Source organism: Prionailurus bengalensis, chromosome B1, assembly GCF_016509475.1.
Source record: "Prionailurus bengalensis isolate Pbe53 chromosome B1, Fcat_Pben_1.1_paternal_pri, whole genome shotgun sequence".
Lineage (NCBI taxonomy): Eukaryota > Metazoa > Chordata > Mammalia > Carnivora > Felidae > Prionailurus > Prionailurus bengalensis.
Genome location: NC_057344.1, coordinates 99,208,143 through 99,220,756, shown reverse-complemented (window position 1 = coordinate 99,220,756; position 12,614 = coordinate 99,208,143).

Below are 12,614 nucleotides of genomic sequence, written 5' to 3'. Positions count from 1 at the left end.
CCTTCACACCCACACACCTGTGAGCATCTGCATCCAAACCTTAGGACTCCATTCCTGTGAATCATCCCTCTCACCTCTCCATGTCATTATGGCAGCAATTTTTTCTCTCTTCCTGAACATGGAGTAACTTCCCTCCATTCTTTTCCACCAAAATAAAAATGTTTGTCTCCATTTCAATTAAAACCTCTTTAGTTCTACTTTTTCCTCTAGCTACTGCCCCCTTTTTTTTTCTTTCTTTGGCAGCAAACATTTTTAACAGGCTATTCATCTTCTCTCTGATATATGACATTTTATGAACCCATTCTAGTCAGTCTTTTGCCCACATGGATCCACTGAAACTGCTCAGTCCTCACTCCAGTTAACATAACAGCAGTAGGATGTGTTTCTGTTTTTAATAGCAGCAGGTTTTGATTCAGTTGATTATTCCTTCCTGAAATAGATAGATATAGATATAGATTAGATATAGATATAGATATAGATATAGATATAGATATAGATATAGATATAGATAGATATAGATATCTTTCCCCTGCATGGGACATGCTATATTCTAGTTTTACACCCACTTTGTTTTCTGCTTCTTCTCAGTCTTCTCTGTTGGATCCTTCTTACCTCCCTGGCCTTTGATCATTGTCTTAGTGCTCAGTTGTTTCACCACTTCTCTTTTCTATCTGAATTCCTGCTCCTGATCTTACTTAGCCTTATGGTTTTAAATGATGGCCACTATATGGGGAGTCTAGGTATCTCAGTCAGTCAAGTGTCAGACTCTTGATTTTGACTCAGGTCATGATCTCATGGTTTGTGAGTTTGATTCCCACATCAGGCTTCATTGTGGCAGCGCTGAGCCTGCTTGGGATTCTCTCTCTCTGTCCCTCCCCATTAATGCTCTCACTCTTTCCTCTCTCTCTCTCTCTCTCTCTCAAAATAAATAAATAAACTTAAAAAAAATGATCACCGCTATAGACCGTCAAGGGCAAAATGTGTATTCTTAGCTTAGATCATTCCCCTAAACTCCGACTCCTATACTGATCTCCACTTAGTTGCATAATACACATGTCAAAATTAAGGTGTCGTAAAATCAGCTCCTGAACTTCCCTCGCTCTGCAGGCTTCTCCCAAGACTTCTCCATTTTAGTTAATGTCATTGATAAATACTAATGGTAAGAGAGTAAATGAATAAAAAACATGTTACGGGGGGCACCTGGGTAGCTTAGTCAGTTAAGCATCTGACTTTGGCTCAGGTCATGATCTCACAATTTGTAGGTTCAAGTCTGGAGTCAGGCTTTGTGCTGACAGCTCAGAGCTTGGAACCGTTTTGGATTCTATGTCTCCCTCTATCTCTGCCCCTCTCCTGCTTGCACTCTGTCTCTGTCTCAAAAATAAATAAACGTTAAAAAAATTTTTTAATTAAAAAAATATTATAGGATAAGAAAAGTCAAAAGCATTCCCTCTAAAAAGTAATATATATATTAAATATATAAAAATATGTGAAAAAATATGAAAAATGTTATATATGTACATAGATAAAGAGCACACACAGATACACACACACTCATACATACATACAGACAGACAATACACACATACAATATTTTTGAAATAAAGGGAATATTCCAAAAAGTCAAGAAAGCATTAAACTTTTAATAAGAACATATTAACAATACCTTCTTACAAAAATTTAAAATTTAGGAAACGTGGCTATATGATTTCTAGAAAATCCAACTCACAGAAACGGATCTAAATGAAATGAAAATTCTGAATAGTGTAACTATTAGAATTAATAAGAAATACTTCCAGCTCAGAGGGCCACAAAGATAAATTCTGTCACACAGGACTCCCTGTAAAACATTCACTACTGAATACATGGCAACAGAGAAGTATCACAGATAATATGAGGGAACAAACCATAGTACTACAGGGTTGTTTGTTTTTTCTTTAATCTATTTTCACTGATTTCACTTCATTTAATTTTTTAGCAGATATACACAAGTCTTTTTTATCATAATCTAAGTTTCTTTCTTTCTTTGTTTCTTTTTTTTCTGCATTATTGATATTCTCTGAAGGAAGAAGATTATTGTATCTGAATGGTAGAAGTTTTTTTTATGTTTTAAAATATGATGAACGAGTATGGACTTAGAACTCCATTTCTTTTATGGAGCTATCATAAAACAAGCCAAATAGTGTTCTTTGAATTAATGTAAACTATGCTTATTGTGTGACAAAAGTTTTCACATTTTAAAATTCTTTTGTAAATATTCATTTGCATGAACTTTAATTGGGCAAGGAGTTTTAGGAAATTTGGAAATGAAAAACATGTCAAAGTACATGATAAAATGCGGCACATGCATATTTCTATTACTGCAAGTATATATACATCTCTAAATCTGGCAACAAAACATACAATTCTCTATCTTTACTTGTATTTTGCTGCAATAATATGAATGGTGACTGAATAGAAATCAAAGAAGGTAAGTATCTTGGTCAAGGGGAAAAATTCTTTACATATCGATGTTATGTTGACCCTATGTTATAATAACTTCAGTGAGAATATGTGGTAAAAAATGTGAAGTGCTGTTGATATGACTAGGAGTCAGAAGTAATCTCTGTGTTAGTATGACCTGTAATATTTCTCTTCCACTCTCAGAACTGAAACATGATCACATCTGGCTCAGTCTATTGTCGAATTCCAGATGTTCACAGTGTTAGTTTGCTATCACCCTCTTAATCACCTTTCACTAGAGGAAAAAGTCAGAGATTGGTCACTTCAGGTGATTGCTGTCACCAAGGGTTAGTTTCTCATATAAGAAACTGGGTGTTTTTGAATCGCTGAAAGCTTGTCCCCTCTTTATATGGCATTTAAATTTTATGCAATGTCATTCATTCAAAGTTCTGACATTTGAAACATCTTATACCACTCTGTTGGATTACATTTCGTTTTTGAATCAGCTATAGAAAATATGCTATTTATATTCATTTTACAAGATAAAATTGCATGGGCCAGAAATTCATACCCCATCTGTTATAAACTACCAGTATTCTTAGAGAATGGCTAAGAATAAACTTATAATGTGATCTGCTCAAATAGGATGCGAAATATCAAGTAAAATGTGTGTGTGTGTGTCTGTGTGTCTGTGTGTTTGTGTGTCTTTGTGTGTGTGTGTGTGTGTATGTGTGTGTGTGTTTTTGGTTAAAAGGAAAATTTTTGGTTATGCCTTTTATTTTATAATTTACTTAAAGTAGACAAAATTGATTAAATGAATAAATTACTATCCAAAATTTTGGACTTTGTTCTACACATATACTTAAACTATTGTTAGTAATCTAAATATGTGAAAAGAAAATCTACTGTTAGCTTTATGTTTCTTAGAAGATAAAGGGTTAAAAAAGTATAGATGTTATTGGAAAACTAACAACTACTACATTAGGAAAGCAAAATTCTGTATACTCACTAATTATTAAATTAGAAAGTGATGGAAAAAGTAGTATTGAACTACGTGACCCAAGAAAGGAGAGTCCAGAGTGAGATTCGTGAGTTGTTGGCTGGATCTTTGAGGAAAGATTTCTGTAGAAGTGGATGCTGAATAAAAAGACTAAAAAACTAATGGGGTAACAAAGTGAGAATTTACAAATAAGGACTGAAAGTCAGTAGAAATTCATTTAAAGATCACTGGAATAAAAGTATTCTTACCTAGGAAAAGATTTGATTTGACAGCAAATTTCATCACAGTAGTCCTTGAATAAGAGTTTATGGGATAAAAGTGGTCATTTGTGGAAGATACATATCAGGGGTGGTATGCAATGGAGATTTCCAAGCGTGAGAAGTCCATTTAGGAGAAGTGTAGTCTAGGGATTGTATAATCCTAATAACTAGAACCTGAGTTCCGTCCAGCATCAACTTGTCTTTGGGGAAAATGTTTTGAAATCCTTTTGTGAGTTGTGTGAGTGAGTTGGAAAACAAGGGCTCTGAGAAGCCAAGGCAACACAAGATACTTGCTAAAAACCTGGAGCCCAGTCTGGAAAAATGGCTTAAGAGACTTTAGGACAAAAAGTATCTAACATAGATTATTTGGTTCCTTTGTTTTGTTATGTTGCAAAATCTTTTTTTCCTGAAAATTTTAGCAAATTATGAAATTAAAGTATATAAAAATATATTGGGAGAACAGGGGATTCTTATAGCGCTCATTTATTATCATCTATGTAATACGAGTCTGATGGCTACATAATGTCTCAACTTAAACAATTAAGCAAAAGTGCAACAAAATGAAGACATTTCGCAGACTGATAGAAAATGTTTAATTTTAGAAGAAAAGAAAACAAACACCCATAGTATAAAAAGGATTGCTAAAAATTAACATTAAAAGGAAAATACCTGTAACAAGTGGAAAATGATATAAACAGGTAATTCATAGAAAAAATAATTAAAATGATCAATAAATATGTGAAATGATATTTATGTTCTCCAATAACATACATTTTTATTGATAAGATTAGAACAAATAAAGTATTGTATTTATCATTGGCAAAGATGAGATGAAAAGGACATTTTGTACATAATTGGCAGTAGTATAAATTAGTAGGCCTTTCTTATGACAATGTCATGGTTTTGACCATGACTAAGTATAAAAAAATCCTGTTGAATTAAAAATCATAACTAAAAGGAGCACATTACCAATTCCACAGAAATAAAAATGATTATACAAGAGAAGTAAAGTGTACACCAATAAATTACATAACTTAGGTGAAATGGATACATTTTTAGACATATAAATCCTACTAAACTGAAGTATGAAGAAATAGAAAAATCTGAAGAGACCTGTAACTACTAGGATATTGGACCAGTAATTAAAAATCTTCTCACTTTAAAGAAAGCCCTGGTTCTGATTACTTCATTGATGAATTCTACCAAACATTTGGAGAACTAACACCAATCCTCAAACTTTTCCAAAACAATGACTAGGAAGGAACATTTTCTAACTCATTCCGCAAGGCCAGGATTATCCTGATATAAAAGCCAGACAAAGATACTATAAGAAAACTACAGATCAATATCCTGAATGAACATTAATACAATCATTTCAACACAATACTAGCAAATCAAATTAAGTGGCATATTAAAAAGATTATACATCATGGCCAAGTGTGATTCATTCTGGGATATAAGACTGGTTCAACATCTAAAAATTAATCCATTTAATATATCACACTAATAGAATGGAGGAAAAATACTACATGATAATCTCAATTGATACAGAAAAAAACATTTGACAAAATTTAAGAACGTTTCATGAAAAAAAGAACATTTGACAAACTTTGATTAGAAGGAAACTACCTCAACATAATAAAAGCAATACATGAAAAACCTACAGTGAATATAATACTTATTGGGAAAAGACTAAAAGTTATTTACTTTTTCTAAAATAAGGAAAGAAGCAGGTATCTGCTTTTTTCTACTTGTCTTCAATATAGAAATGGAAGTTCTAGGTGAAGCTATTAGGCAATAAAAAGACAAAAAAATCCTAGATATTCAAAAGAAAGAAGTAAATTATGTCTATTTGAAGATGATATGATCTTATATGTAGAAACCTCAAGAGATTCTACAAAAAGTAATTAAAACTATTAGGATAATTCAGTAAAGAAGCAGGATACAAAGTCAACATGCAAAAATCAGCTGTGTTCTCATGAATTAACAAGGAATGATCTGAAAATAAAATTAAGAAAAGAATCCCATTATTGTATCACTGTATTATATACCTGAAACTAATATTATACTATACACTAATTATATTGCAATTTAAAAATTTTTAAATTAAAATTAAAAAAGAAAACAATTCCAGTTATAATAGCATTCAAAAGAATAAAATACTTAGAAATTGACTTAACCAACGAGGTAAAAGGTTTGCATAATAAAAACTAGAAAACATTGCTGAAAGAAATTTTACAAGACACAAATAAATGGAAAAACATCCCAAGTTTATGGATAGAAAAAATCAATATAAAAATATCAATACCATCCAGTGGTCCACAGATTAAATCCAATATCTATCAAAATCCTTATAATTTTATAAAGTAAGATAGAAAAATCCATGCTAAAATGTGTATAGAACCTCAAGGGAGGCTAAATAGCCAAAACAATCTTGAAAAAGAACAAAGTTGGAGTATTCATCTTCCTGACTTCAAAACTTACTACAGCTACAGTAATGAAAAGAATGAGGCACTGTCATAAGTACATATAGACCAATAGAATGGAATAAAGAGGCCAGAAATAAACTCTTGGATATATAGTAAAATTATTTTTGAAAGGGGCCAAGGCCGTTCAGTGGAAAAGGACAGTCTTTCAAACAAAAGGTACTGGGAAAACTGCATGCCCATATGCAAAAGAACGAAGATGAACTCTATCACCATATATAAAAAAATAATTCAAAATGGGTCAAAGATTTAAATGTAATAACTAATACCTTAAATATAATACCTAAAACTACAAAACTCTTAGAAGAAAACATAGGGCAAAAACTTACTACATTTGATTTGGCAATGATTTCTTGGGTATAGCACCAAAGGAATAAAAGAAACAACAAAACTTAAAAAAATAGACAAGTTGGACTTCATGAACATTTTGATAAAGACACATCAAAAGACAATATCAACAAGGTAAAATAAAACACACAGTATGGGAAAAATATTTGCAAATTACTTATCCATTAACAATTAACATCTAGAATATATAGAGAATTACTAAAATTCAAAAATAATAATAACATCAGAAAACCATCCAATTCAAATATAGGCAAAGGACTTAAATAGTTATTTCTCAGAAGAAGATATATAGCCAATAAGCAAAAGAAAACATAACTACACATTAGGGAAATGCAAATAAAAACTTATATAACTTATTCATTAAGATGACTACTATTAAAAAATACAAAATAAGGGAGCCAAGATGGCAGAACAGCATGGAAGTTTTTGTGTGTCTCACATCAATGAAATACAGCCAGACCAACACTTAACCATCCTACACCCTAGAAAACTGATTGAAGGATTAACACAACAATCTGCACAACCTGAACCACAGAATTCATCAGGTACATGGTGCAGAGAGGTGAACTTGGGGAGAGAAGCCAGTGGCAGGCAGGGAGCCACTTTTTCAGGTGGAGAGAGGACAGAGACTGGGCGGGGGGGGGGGCAGAATACAAGAAAAGCACCCCTCCCCAAGAGCAGCTGGAGAGAAAGTGGAAAACGGTAAACAGCCATAGGGACTAAACTAAAGAGGGAGAAAGGAGAAAGGAGAGGGTTTAAATTCCATTAAGACTGTAAACAAGGGGAGAGCAAAGGCTGCAACTCCACAGATTGATACCTGGTGGTGCTCTGGTGGGAAGGGAGAATCCCCAGGAACAGAGTAGGGCCCAGGAGGTTCTCGGGCCTCATGGGAAAAATGGTTCCACTGCTGGAAGGACATTTGGTAGAGACTGTTGAAGCCACCTGGTCCCAGAAGACCCCAGAAAACGGCCATATTCGCTTGTGCTGGAACAAGGTCCTCAAAGGTGAAGCCTGGTGCCAAATGTGTGTTGTGATTTTCCATAATCCCTGAAAAGCTCCCTCGACACAGTATCTCGTGAACTTTTTCTGGAGCGGGCTGGCACCTGGCCGTAGTCTAGGGGCACTGGCAGCAGCAGGGTCCAGCAGGCATTCCTGGGTGCAGCCAGCATTCGGCCATTGCTCAGTGAGACCCTCCCACAGAGGGGCAGAGGGGTCAAAGCTGCAGTCCTTCAGAAGTAAGGGGGCAGGGAAAACAGCTGCCATCCTGTTTGCCTCTTCTGAGACAAAACTCAGGAGAGAGGTACTGCCTGAGTCTTGGTCATGGACAGTGAAGAAGCACAAGTGGACGAAAGCTGAAGACAGGAAAGGTACACGATTGCTGATCGGAGAGAACAGAGTTCTGATACTAGAGACTGGGTAGCTGGGTGACGCCATTTTCACTGCACCCACGCATGTGCATAGGCACCTATGAGTACTGCAACAATCCACCCCAGTAGGCTAGCAGCACCATCTAGTGGAAAAAGGAGACATTACACTGAGCCCGCCCAACTGGGCCAACCTCGCTCTTCAAGAACACAAGTCTCACTGCCTGCTTAGTTTATGGACTATAAAGTGCTATAGTCTGACTTCTAGAGGAAAATGAAGTAATTTCAGAACTATTTCAATCTGTTAGCAGGTCCATCTATTCAATTTTCTTTCTTTTTTTTTTCTCTTTTACACTACTATTCTTTTTCTTGAATACAGAAAGAGAAAAAAATCATTTTTATTTTCAATTTTTATCAAAAATATTTTTCTTTAATTTTTTACTATATTTTTTTACTTTGGTGTACATTTTGTCAAATTCTATCTTACTTCCATCATTTTATTTTAGTCTACTTCAGTGTGTTGACCTTTTCAAATTTTTAAACAATTTCCTTTTTTTCATTTTCTTTCTCTTTTTTCTTTTTCGTTTCTTTTTCTCTAGTGCAGAAAAATATTTTTCTTTAATTTTTACTATATTTTTTGCTTTTATGTAAATTTTTTCAAATTCTATTTTCCTTCCATCATTTTATTTTAGTCTACTACAGTGTATTCACTTTTTAAAATTTTCAAACGATTTCTTTTTTTTTCCTCTTTTTTCTCTTTTTTGTTTCTTTTTTTTCTTGAATACACAAAAAGAAAAAATTCATTTTTATTTTTAATTTTTTTTCAAAATATTTTTCTTTAATTTTTTTCTACTATATTCTTTACTTTTGTGTAAATTTTTTCGAATTTTATTTTGCTCCCATCATACCATTTTAGTCTACTTCAGTGTATTCATTTTTTCAAATTCTCAAATGATTTCCTCTCCCCCCCTTTTTTTCTCTAATCTGTCAAACCACTTTCAACACCTATACCAAAACACACCTAGGATCTAGCATCATTTATTAGATTTTGTGTGTGTGTGTTTTTAATTTTTAATATTTATTCTTTTTAATTTAAATTTTTCTACCTCATTAATTCCTTCTCTCCCTTCAAAAGGACAAATTGAAGGAATTCACCCCAAAAGAAAGAGCTTGAAGAAATGACAGCCAGGAATTTAACAAACACAGATACAAGCAAGATGACTGAACCAGAATTTAGAATCGTGATAATAAGAATACTAGGTGGAGTCAAAAATAGATTAGAATCCCTTTATGCAGAGATAAAAGAAGTAAAAAATAGAATGAAATTAAAAATGCTATAACTAAGCTGCAATCACAGATAGGTGCAGGGGCAGCAAGGATGGATGAGTTAGAACAGAGAATCAGCAATATAGAGCACAAAATTACAGAGAATAATGAAGCAGAAAAACAGAGGGAGATTAAGGCAAAAGAGCATGATTTAAGAATTAGAGAAATCAGTGACTCATTAAAAAGGAACAACATCAGAATCATAGGGGTCCCAGAAGAGGAAGAGAGACAAATAAGGGTAGAAGGGTTATGTGAGCAAATCATAGCGGAAAACTTTCCTAACCTGGGGAAAGACACAGACATCAAAATCCAGGAAGCACAGAGGACCCCCATTAGATTCAACAAAAACCGACCATCAACAAGGCATATCATAGTCAAATTCACAAAATACTCAGGCAAGGAGAGAATCATGAAAGTAGCAAGGGAAAAAAGTCCCTAACCTACAAGTGAAGACAGATCGGGTTTGCAGCAGACCTATCCACAGAAACTTGGCAGGTCAGAAAGGAGTGGCAGGATATATTCAATATGCTGAATCAGAAAAATATGTAGCTAAGAATTCTTTATCAGGCAGGGCTGTCATTCAACATAGAAGGAGAGATAAAAAGTTTCCCAGACAAACAAAAATTAAAGGAGTTTGTGACCACTAAACCAGCCCCGCAAGAAATTTTAAGGGGGGGCTCTCTGAGGGGAGAAAAGAAGGAGAAAAAAAAAAAAATATATATATATATATATATATATATATATATATATATATACTAAAAGCAACGAAGATTAGAAAGGACCAGAGAACACCACCAGAAACTCCAACTCTACAAACATCATAATGACAATAAATTCATAAATTTCAGTACTCACTCTAAACGTCAATGGACACAATACTCCAATCAAAAGACATAGGGTAACAGAAAGGATAAGAAAACAAGATCCATCTATATGCTGTTTACAAGAGACCCACTTTAGACCTAAAGACACCTTCAGATTGAAAATAAGAGGATGGAGAACCATCTATCATGCTAATGGTCAACAAAAGAAAGCTGGAGTAGCCATACTTATATCAGACACTCTAGACTTTAAAATAAAGACTATATCAAGAGATGCAGAAGGGCCTTATATCATAATCAAGGTCTATCCACCAAGAAGACCTAAAAATTGTAAACATTTATGCACCAAATGTGGCAGCATCCAAATATATAACTCAATCACAAACATAAGCTCATCGATAGTAATACCATGATAGTAGGAGACTTCAACACCCTTCTCACAGCAATGGACAGATTATTTTATTAAAAAATCAACAAGGAAACAATGGCTTTGGATTATACACTGGACCAGATGGACTTAACAGATATATTCAGAACATTTCATCCTAAAGCAGCAGAATATACATTCTTCTCCAGTGCACATGGAACATTCTCCAGAATAGACCATATACTGGGACACAAATCCGCCCTAAATAAGTACAAAAAGATTGAGATCATACCGTGCATATTTTCAGACCACAATGCTATGAAACTCGAAATCAACCACAAGAAAAAACTTGGAAAGTAACAAATACTTGGAGACTGAAGAACATCCTACTAAAGAATGAATGGGCTAACCAAGCAGTTAAAGAGGAAATTAAAAAGTATATGGAAGTCAATGAAAATGATAGCACCACCACCCAAAACCTCTGGGACGCAGCAAGGGTGGTCATAAAAGGAAAGTGTAGGGGCGCCTGGGTGGCTCAGTCGGTTAAGCAGCCGACTACAGCTCAGGTCATGATCTCGCGGCCCGTGAGTTCAAGCCCCGCGTCAGGCTCTGTGATGACCGCTCAGAGCCTGGAGCCTGTTTCGGATTCTGTGCTTCCCTCTTTCTCTGACCCTCCCCCATTCATGCTCTCTCTCTCTCTCTCTGTCTCAAAATAAATAAACGTTAAAAAAAAATTAAAAAAAACAAAAGAGGAAAGTGTATAGCAATCCAGGGTTTCCTAAAGAAGGAAGAAAGATCTCAGATACACAACCTAACCTTATGCCTTAAGGAGCTGGAAAAAGAACAGCAAATAAAACACCAAACCAGAAGAAGACAGGAAATAATAAAGATTAGAGCAGAAATTAGTGCTATCAAAACCAAAACCAAAACAAAAACAACAGTAGAACAGATTAATAAAACCAGAAGCTGGTTCTTTGAAAGAATTAACAAAATTGGTAAACCACTAGCTAGTTTGATCAGAAAGAAAGAGGAAAGGACCCAAATAAATAAAATCAAGCAGGAAAGAGGAGAGATCACAACCAACACAGCAAAAATCAATACAATAATAAGAGCATATTATGAGCAATTATATGCCAATAAAATGGGCAGTCTGGAAAAAATGGACAAATTCCTAGAAACATATACACTACCAAAACTGAAGCAAGAAGAAAAAGAGAATTTGAACAGACCCATAACCAGGAAGGAAATCGAATTAGTAATCAAAAATCTCCCAAAAAACCAGAGTCCAGGGCCAGATGGCTTTCCAGGGGAATTCTACCAAACATTTAAGAAAGAGTTAACACCTATTCTCTTCAAGCTGTTCCAAAAAATAGAAATGGAAGGCAAACTTCCAAACTGTTTCTATGAAGCCAGCATTACCTGCATTCCAAAACCAGAGTGAGACTCCACTAAAAAGGAAAACTATAGACCAATTTCCCTGATGAACATGGATGCAAAAATCCTCAACAAGATATTAGCCAACTGGATCCAACAATACATTAAAAAAATTATTCACCACGACCAAGTGGGATTAATACCTGGGATGCAGGGCTGGTTCAATATCTGCAAAACAATTAACATGATTCATCAAATCAATAAAAGAAAGGACAAGAACTACATGATCCTCTCAATAGATGCAGAGAAAGCATTCGACAAAATACAGCATACTTTCTTGATAAGGTCGGGATAGGAGAATACCTCGAGATCATAAAAGCCATATATGAACGACCCAATGCTAATATCATCCTCAATGGGGAAAAACTGAGAGCTTACCCTCTAAGGTCAGGAACAAGACAGGTATGTCCACTCTTGCCACTGTTATTCAACATAGTGTTGGAAGTCTTAGCCTCTGCAATCAGAAAACACAAAGAAATAAAAGGCATCCAAATTAACCAGGAGGAGGTCAAACTTTCACTCTTCGCAGATGACATGATACTCTATATGGAAAATCCAAAAGATTCCACCAAAAACCTGCTGGAATTGATTCATGAATTCAGCAAAGTTTCAGGATATAAAATCAATGCACAGAAATCAGTTGCATTCCTATACACTAACAATGAAGTGACAGAGAAATCAAAGAATCGATCCCATTTACAGTTGCACCAAAAACCATAAAATACCTAGGAATAAATGTAACCAAATAGGTGAAAAATCTATACACTGA